The sequence below is a fragment of the Rhincodon typus genome, chromosome 38, assembly GCF_021869965.1.
Source record: "Rhincodon typus isolate 14 chromosome 38, sRhiTyp1.1, whole genome shotgun sequence".
NCBI classification, from domain to species: Eukaryota; Metazoa; Chordata; class Chondrichthyes; order Orectolobiformes; family Rhincodontidae; genus Rhincodon; species Rhincodon typus.
Window position 1 is genome coordinate 17131594 of NC_063369.1, and position 9371 is coordinate 17140964.

Below are 9371 nucleotides of genomic sequence, written 5' to 3' on the forward strand. Positions count from 1 at the left end.
ATGATCTATGATGTTTTGTCATTGCCCTTTGTCTTATATTCCTCTCACAAAACATCACTGGACAGTGATCAGGAAAAATGAGGCGATTGCTTTCCCTCAGTGGCTATGGGGCCAGTGGTAATGTCCCATTTGCCCTCCTGGGGTTAAAGGTTAGATCAAGAATTGGGTAGGGGGTGAGGGGAGGGGTTTGGTGCTGGTGATTGAACCAACCAGACAGGTGCCAAGTGTTGCTGTACCAGGTTAAACCACCCGGGGGCACATCTCTGAAGAAATCGGTTGTGTCATTGGATGTCCCAAAGTGTTCAGTCACTCAATGTTGTAGGGCAGGAATTGTAATGGGCAATTTGTACACAGCAAGATCCCAGAAAGCAATGATGTATCAACCAGAGGATTAGACTAAAGGATACTCAGCCTGGATGTCAAATGTCGGAAAGACTGCGGGTAATAGAGTCATACAGCTCGAAAACAGACCCTTCAGTCCAACTCGTCCATGACGACCAGATAGCCTAAATAAATCTAGTCCCATTTGCCAGCATTTGGTCCATATCCTTCTAAACCCTTCCTATTCACATACCCATCCAGATGCCTTTTAAATGTTGTAATTGTACCTACCTCCACCACTTCCTCTGACAGATCATTTCATATACGCACCACCCTTTGTGTGAAAAAATTGCCCCTTAGGTCCCTTTTACATCTTTCCCCTCTCACTTTAAACCTATGCCCTCTGGTTTTGAACTCCCCTACCCAGGGGAAAAGATATTGGCTTTTTTTAAAAAATATATTCATTCACGGGATGAGGCAGTCACTGGCTAGGAAGCATTTATTGCCCATCCCTAATTGCCCAGAGGACAGTTAAGAGTCAACCCCATTGCTGTGGGTCTGCATCATATGTCGGCCAGACCAGGTAAGGATGGCAGTTTCCTTCCCTAAAGGACATTAGTGAACCAGATGGATTATCCCCCCAAACAATCAATTCGCAGTCATCATCAGATTCTTAATTCCAGATATTTATTGAATTCAAATTCCACCATCTGCTGTGGCAGGATGCAAACTCAGGTCCCCAGAGACCCATTGTCTGGGTCTCTGGATTAACAGCCCATTGATAATACCACCAGGCCATCTCCTCTCCCAAGCTATCCATGCCTGTCCTGATTTTATAAACATCTATAAGGTCACCCCACAGCCTCCAATGCTCCAGGGAAAATAGCCCCAGTCTATTCAGTCTCTCCCTATAGCTCAAACCCTCTGACCCCAGCAACATCCTTGCAAATCTTTTCTGAACCCTTCCAAGTTTAACAACATCCTTCGTACAGCAGGGCTAAGTATATTTTGAAGAAAGAACACTGCTTTTGCTGAAGGAACCAAACCCATTCCGAAATTGGTCTTGAGTTGTTAGGTCTGTTCTTCTCTCCACAGACAATGCCTGAGGAATTTTTTTAATGCTAACTGTAGCATACCTGTTCCCCAAGTAGACCACCTCAAACCTGAATAAGCAGGTACCACATCAGTTTAATGTCTCAGACGGCACCGCTGACAGCGCAGCACTCCCTCAGTACGGTGCTGAAGTGTCAGCCCGGTGTTATAGGATTGAGTCTGTGTGGAGTCAGACTTGAACCTGACACCTTCTGGGGCAGAAGAGAGTGGGTTGCCTGCTGACATGGTTCAACACTGCCACTAGGGGGAAGCACTTCTCACGTTATAAAGTCAGAAATCAGATGACGCCGGGTTATAGCCCAACAGGTTTATTTGAAATCCCAAGCTTTTGGAGCATAGCTCTTTCATCGGGTGAAGTGAGAGAGATGCACACAGGCGCAGAATTTATAGGCAGAGAGATCAAATGATCTTACAAATGTTGTGAGTGGAATGTTGAATAATAAGTCTCTGCAGGTGATCAGAAGTGTCAGATGGTGCGAGTAAAGTGTTAACAACTGAATAACAAGCGAAGGGATGACCTATTAGGTGAGGCAGAGAGAAAATAACAAAAAATTAAAAATAAGATGGTGCTGGAGACAAACCAAATAGGTATGAGTCAAATGCTGAGGGTCTAACCAAAGTAACAAGTAAATCAAAACTGTCCAAACAAATTAAGGTAGAGAGATCATAACAGTTTATCAAGGTGAAGGTGTCAAAAGGTGATGGAAGATTTTACAGATACAGAACAGTATGGTGGGGTCGTGACATGAATCCAAGATCACAGTTGAAGTTGTCCTTGTGGGTACGGAATTTGGCTATCAGTTTCTGCTCGGTGATTCTGCATTGTTGTCTATCTCATAGGCCACCTTAGAGGATGCTTACCCAAAGATCAGAGGCTGAATGTCCTTGACCGCTGAAGTGTTCCCCGACTGGGAGGGAACATTCCGTCTGGGGATTGTTGCGCGGTGTCCATTCATCTGTTGTCATAGCATCTGCATGGTCTCACCAATATACTGTGCCTGTCCTGTTTTAACACCATCACCTTGATAACTTGTCATGACCTCTCTACCTTAATTAGTTTGTACAATTTTGGATTACTTATTACTTTGATTAGATCCTTGACGTGTGACCCTTATACTTATCATGTTATTCCAGCCATTTGGTTTGTCTCCAGCACCATCTTATTTTTAATTTTTTGTAATTATCTCTCTGCCGCAATCGGATTATAGGTCATCGCTTCAGCTGTTGACACTTTACCCACACTGTCTGACACTTCTGATCACCTGCAGAGATCTGTTATCTGACAATCCACTCACACCATTTGTATGATCTTTTCATCTCTCTGCCCATGAATTCTGTGTCTGTGTGCTTCTCTCTCACTTCACCTGACGAAGGGGCTACGCTCCAAAAGCTTGTGTTTTCAAATAACGATAGCCCAGTGTGGTGCAACTTCTGACTTTGTTCATCCCAGTGCAACACTGGCACCTTCACATCACATCATAAAATCCCGAGATAATCTGAAGCTCCTGGGGTTGACTCTGGGTCAATAGACTTGTCTGTGTTAGTGCTTTAATTCTGACAAGGGGACTGTGTGAGGGGTAGTTATGGGACGTTCCAACTCCCTGTCCCAATTTGTGGCATGAGTACATCCAGCTTTTGTCATCGAGCCATGCCTGTCTGAGGGGGCTTCAGTGCAATGGTACAGCACTATTTGGCCTCAGGGCCTTCTGGCAGAGGGAAGAAACATCAATCAGAGTTCCCCTCCCTGATCCTAAAACTGTCTGCTGCAATGGTGTGGGGTGCAGGTGGGAGAGGAGGCTTAGGGGTCGGTGTGATGGTCCAGGTGGTTGAATAGCTAACTGATATTCACAGGGCAGGCTCTCACCCACAGCCTGCCACCCCCTGAAGGAAGCGAGAGAAATGGATGGGACAGACAGGAACCCTCTGGGACATCCTCCAAATGCTATGACATTCCCTCTAAATTGCTGTGCAATCCGAAATCCTCAACGGTACGTCCACTGGGACAAGCTGGGAGCTGTTGGAGCAGGGTCACTTACAGCACAGATACAAGACCAACCTCTGGCATGGGGCTGCAGTAGTGTTATACAGTCACGGAGATCTGTGGTACAAGAAGAGGCCACTCAAAACTAACTATTCTCATACCATTTTCCAACACTTGGCATCACAAATGCATGTCTAACCACTAAAATGTTAATTTGTTATTGATGTTACTGCATTAAGTTCAGCAATTAAAACACTGCTTAGGGTTTCTATCTCTACCACCCTCGCAGGCAGTCAGTTCCAGACTCCCAGCAGCCTCTGGATGAAAAACCTTTTGCTCCCATCTCCTGCCCGTTACCTTAAATCTCTGCCCCGGGTCATTAATCCCTCCATTAACGGGGAAAGTTTCTTCCTGTTTTTATGGCTCTGATAATTTTGTACACCCCAATCATGTCCCCTCTCAATCTCCTCTGCTCCAAGGAAAACAAACCCAGTCTGTCCAATCTCTCGTCATCACTGAAACTCTCCAGCCCCAAGGCAACATCCTGGTAAATCTCCTCTGCACCCTCTCCAGTGCTATCACGTCCCTCCTATAATGTGGATTCTAGAACTGCACACAACACTCTAGCTGTGAGCTAACCAACATTTTATTTATTTTTTTTTCGGAATGAACATTTTATACTGTTCCAACATCACCCCACTGCTCTTAAACTCTGCCTTGATTAATAAAAACAGATATACTATATGTCTTCTTAACTACTTTATCCACCTGTCCTGATACCTAAGGGATCAGTGTTCATGCACAGCAAGACCCTCTGATGCCTGGTGCTTCCCAGGGTCCTAGTGTTCATCAAGTATTCCCTTGCCTTATTTGTCCTGCCCAAGTGCATCATCCCACATTTATCCAGATTGAACTGCATTTGCCACTGATCAGTCCATCCGACTATATCCTCCTGCAATCTAAGTCCATCTCCTCACTATTTACCACCCCACCAATTTTTGTAACATCTGCAAAGTTACTTATCAACCCTCAACATTCAAGTCTGAATTATTTATATAAATCTCAAACAGCAAGGGCCCCAACCCTGACTCCTGTGGGACCCCACTGGACCCAGTCAGAAAGAACGCCCCCTCAACCATCACCCTCTGCTTCCTGCCACTAAGCCAATTGTGGATCCAATTTGCCAAATTTCCTTGAATCCCATGACCGCCCCCTCCTGCCCTCCCACCCAATCAGAAGCCTTGCTGAAGTCCAAGTAGACTTTGTCAAAGGCATTGTCCTCAGCTACACACCTGGTCACTTCTTGGAAAAATTCAATCTTGTTCTTGATTAATCCCTATCTCTCCAAATGCAGATTAACGCTGTCCCTTGGAATTTCTTCCAGTAGTTTCCCCAACACCAAGGTTAGACTGACTGGCCTGTAGGTTCCTTGTTTATCCTTTGTTCCTTTCTTGAATTATACTGCTATATTGGCTGTTCTCCAGTCCTCTGGCACCTCTCCTAGGAACACAGAGGAATTGAAAATTGTAGCCGGTGTGCTTGTTAATTTCCCTTTTGCCTCACTCAACAGCCTGGGATACATTTCATCCAGCCCTGGACATTTATTTATTTCTAAGTCTGCCAGTACACAGATGCACACCCCACTTGTTCACACACTGACGCTCAGCTCCAAATCATTGTTATTTCATTCACAAAAGCGTATGAGAGAATAGACCCAAGGCTGAATGTCCTTTACCAGCCTGTTCTTGCCATACACCACTGCCACCCCTTCAGGCTTCACTGTTTACTGCAGAGATATGCAGCAGTGTGAAGAAGATAAAGAAATGTTCACATGCCTCTACCCTTAAAAGAAATGCAATGCTATTTCAAAAGTATGTTTCATGGTAAAGAATGTAATTCACAAACACAACTTACATCCATCCATCTTTCCTCCCCACTTATACAATCTTTCAACATTTCTTAAACTGTGGGGAGTTTGGTCAAACTGCACCCCCCCCAAAGAGTGTACCGTGCCCGATCAGGTGGGCACTGCGGACTGGAAACGAGAGTCTGTTTAGGGTTTTCCTCCCTGCCTCACCATTCCAGGGACAAAACGATCAGACTGGTGGTATTTCACTGAGGTAGCCAAAGCTTCCCAATTTACACCATCTCTTCTTCACAGACAACAGCCAAGTTCAACTAGACCCTGTTTCCCCAATGATTCCGCTGAGTGCCATCCCTTGGCTCTGGTTTCACTGGGAAGCAGGTAGGGATAATGGAAATCCCGTTCATGCACCTCACTAACCAAACAACGGGCACTTGGTCATTTTAACCCACACAGCTAAGGGCCTTATTTGAATATTTATTGCATTCATCAAGCTGGCACTTCTCTCTATTTGCCAACCACACTGAGGTTACCAGAGGATGGGGAAGTTGGCAACCCTTCTGTATTATGGAGATCAGTAATGTCAGCAAAGAAACTGTGGAGGTGGGCACCATATTGGCAAATTGAGTGAGGGCATTAGTGGTACCAGGAAGTACATAATCTGATGTGTTACATATTTATAAGTGTCGTACTAAAACATTAACTATTTACTATACCATTAGCCCCAAACCATGTGTGAGTAAATCTTGAGGTATTGTGATTCTAATACTAATTTTTTTTGATATGATTTTGGTGCCAATGTAGAGTGTTCTCAGTTCTTGCTCTGACACATCGAATGAATTAGAATTATTTCAGCTGAAAACCGGAACAGTATTCGCAACTTCATCATTTGCTGAAGGCTTGGAGCAGTTCCAGTGTCAGAGATACCACGTGTTCGGCAAAATATTTGTACTTTTTATCCTGAGAAAGCTCGGGAGGCCATTCTGAAGTTTAAGCTGTTTGCCTCTGACCTCCATCACAAAGCGTTTAAGCTCTGAACCTCCCATGCACCACCTTATCTCATGTCAAGGCGCTCGTAGTTTAGTTTCATTTCCTCCCGAGTGCTTTCCAGAACTTTATCATCACCTTTGCACCAGATTATAACATCCAAGGCTGAGACTTCCTGATCTTTCTTCAACATCGTGTCTAGACAGTTTCAGTTCCATGTGGGATGTCCATCTATAATTGGAGACATTTTACTGTAATTGTTTGAAAACTTTATCAGGGCGTTACATTCTTTATGAGACAGCAACACTCAGACATATGACGCTTCACATCTCTGACAAGTTTCAATTGTTAGTTGCTGTCCCCGTGTCAGGAATGAGGTTGTGGGGTATGGGTAACTGTAACAACAGGCTGTTAATCAGATGTGATGGTTTGACATTGTAAGTGGATATGGTCCAAGTATTCAAAATCTTCTCATTTCTCGAATAAAATACGCCTGTGCCTTGACACGAGACTTGGCCATTTCTCAAACTCCCACTCTGTTCGTTCACAGATTTTACTTTCACCTAATGTTAGGCTGGGTTCGACAGTATCCTTCTCCTCCTCCTGCAATGTTCTCCATGGATCACTTTGATTCCCAAATGGGACAGACTTCGCACAGATCTAGCAACTCAAGACTGGGCGGCCATCAACAGCAGCAGAATTGTACTCCAGCACAATCTGTAACCTCATGGCCCGGCATATCCCTCACTCAACCATTACCATCAAGCCAGGGGATCAACCCTGATTCAACGGAGGGTGCAGGAGGGCATGCCAGGAGCAGCACCAGGCTTACCTGAAGATGAGGTATCAACCTGATGAAGCCACCAAACAGGACTACTTGCACACCAAACAGCGAAAGCAGCAAGTGATAGACAGAGCTAAGCGATCCCACAACCAATGGATCAGATCCAGGCTCTGCAGTCCTGCCACATCCAGTTGTGAATGGTGGGGGACAATTAAACAACTCACTGGAGGAGGAGGCTCCACAAATATCCCCATCCTCAATGATGGAAGGTGCCAGCACATCAGTGCAAAAGATAAGGCTGAAGCATTCGCAGCAATCTTCAGCCAGAAGTGCTCAGTGGATGATCCATCTCTGCCTCCTCCAGTGGTCCCCAGCATTACAGATAATAGTCATCAGCCAATTCAATTTACTCCACATGATATCAAGAAACGGTTGGAGACACTGGGTAATGCAAAGGCTACGGGCCCTGACAACATTCCGGCAATAGTACTGAAGACTCGTGCTCCAGAACTTGCTGTTCCCTTAGCCAAGCTGTTCCAGTACAGTTACAACACTGGTATCTACCCGACAATGTGGAAAATTTCCCAGTTATGTCCTGTGCACAAAAAGCAGGACAAATCTAACCCGGCCAATTACTGCCCCATCAGTCTACTCTCGATCATCAGTAAAGTGATGGAAGGTGTCATCAACAGTGCTATCAAGCAGCACCTACTCAGAAATAACCTGCTCAGTGATGCCCAGTTTGGGTTCCGCCAGGGCCACTCAGCCCCGACCTCATTACAGCCTTGGTTCAAACATGGACAAAAGAGCTGAATTCCAGAGGTGAGGTGAGAGTGATAGCTCTTGACATCAAGGCTGCATTCGACCGAGTGTGGCATCAAGGAGCCCGAGCAAAACTGGAATCAATGGGTATCAGGGGGCGAACGCTTCAGTGGTTGGAGTCATACCTGATACATAGGAAGATGGTCGTGGTTGTTGGAGGTCAATCATCTCAGCTCCAGGACATCTCTGCAGGAGTTCCTCAGGGTAGTGTCCTAGGCCCAACCATCTTCAGCTGCTTCATCAATGACCTTCCCTCCATCATAAGGTCAGAAGTAGGGACGTTTTCCAATGATTACACAATGTTCAGCACCATTCGTGACTCCTCACATACTGAAGCAGTCCATGCTCACATGCAACAAGATCTGGGCAATATCCAGGCTTGGGCTGGCAAGTGGCAAGTGACATTCGTGCCACACAACTACCAGTCTATGACCATCACCAATAAGAGACAATCTAACCACCGTCCCTAGACATTCAATGGTGTTACCAACACTGAATCCCCCACTATCAACATCCTGGGGGTTATCATTGACCAGAAACTCAACTGGACTCACCACATTAACACAGTGGCTACAAGAGCAGGTCAGAAGCTAAGAATACTGTGGCTAGTAACTCACCTCCCGACTCCTCAAAGCCTGTCCACCATCTACAAGGCACAAGTCAGGAGTCTGATGGAATACTCCCCACTTGCCTGAATGGATGTAGCTCCAATAACATTGAAGAAGCTTGACACGATCCAGCACAAAGCAGTCCCCGCTTGCTTGGCACTACATCCACAAGCATCCACTCCCTCCACCATCGACGCTCAGTAGCAGCAGTGTGTACTATCTGCAAGATGCACTGCAGAAATTCACCAAAGATCCTCAGACAGCACCTTCCAAACCCACGACCACTTCCATCTCGAAGGACAGGGGCAGCAGACATATGGGAACACCACCACCTCCAGGTTCCTCTCCAAGCCACTCAGCATTCTGACTTGGAAATATATCGCCGTTCCTTCAACCTCCCAAAGTGACAAGAGCAAATCACATTCACAGCTATTTGTGAACACAAAGCACATGAAACCTCCAAAGGTCACAGAATCCCTACAGTGTGGAAGCAGGGTCAAAATCCTGGAATTCCCTCCCTAATAGCATTGTGGGTCAATCTACCAACAGGAGGAACTGCAGCAGTTCAAAAGGCAGCTCACCACCACCTTCTCAAGGGGGTAACTAGGGATGGGCAAGAAATGCTGGCCAGTCAGTGACGCCCACATCCCACAAATGAATTTAAACAATTCCCTTGAAGACGTTGAGCTCCTGTAACCATTTGGCTGTATCCTGTATTGCAGCTCTCTTGGAGTTGGAAGGATACCTAAAGCCAGGGTGGCCCATTGGCTCAGTGGTTAGCACTGCTGCCTCACAGCATCAGGGACCCGGGTTTGATTCCACTCTTGGGTGACTGTGCAGAATTTACACGTTCTGTCTGTGTCTGCATGGGTTTCCTCCCATGGTCCAAAA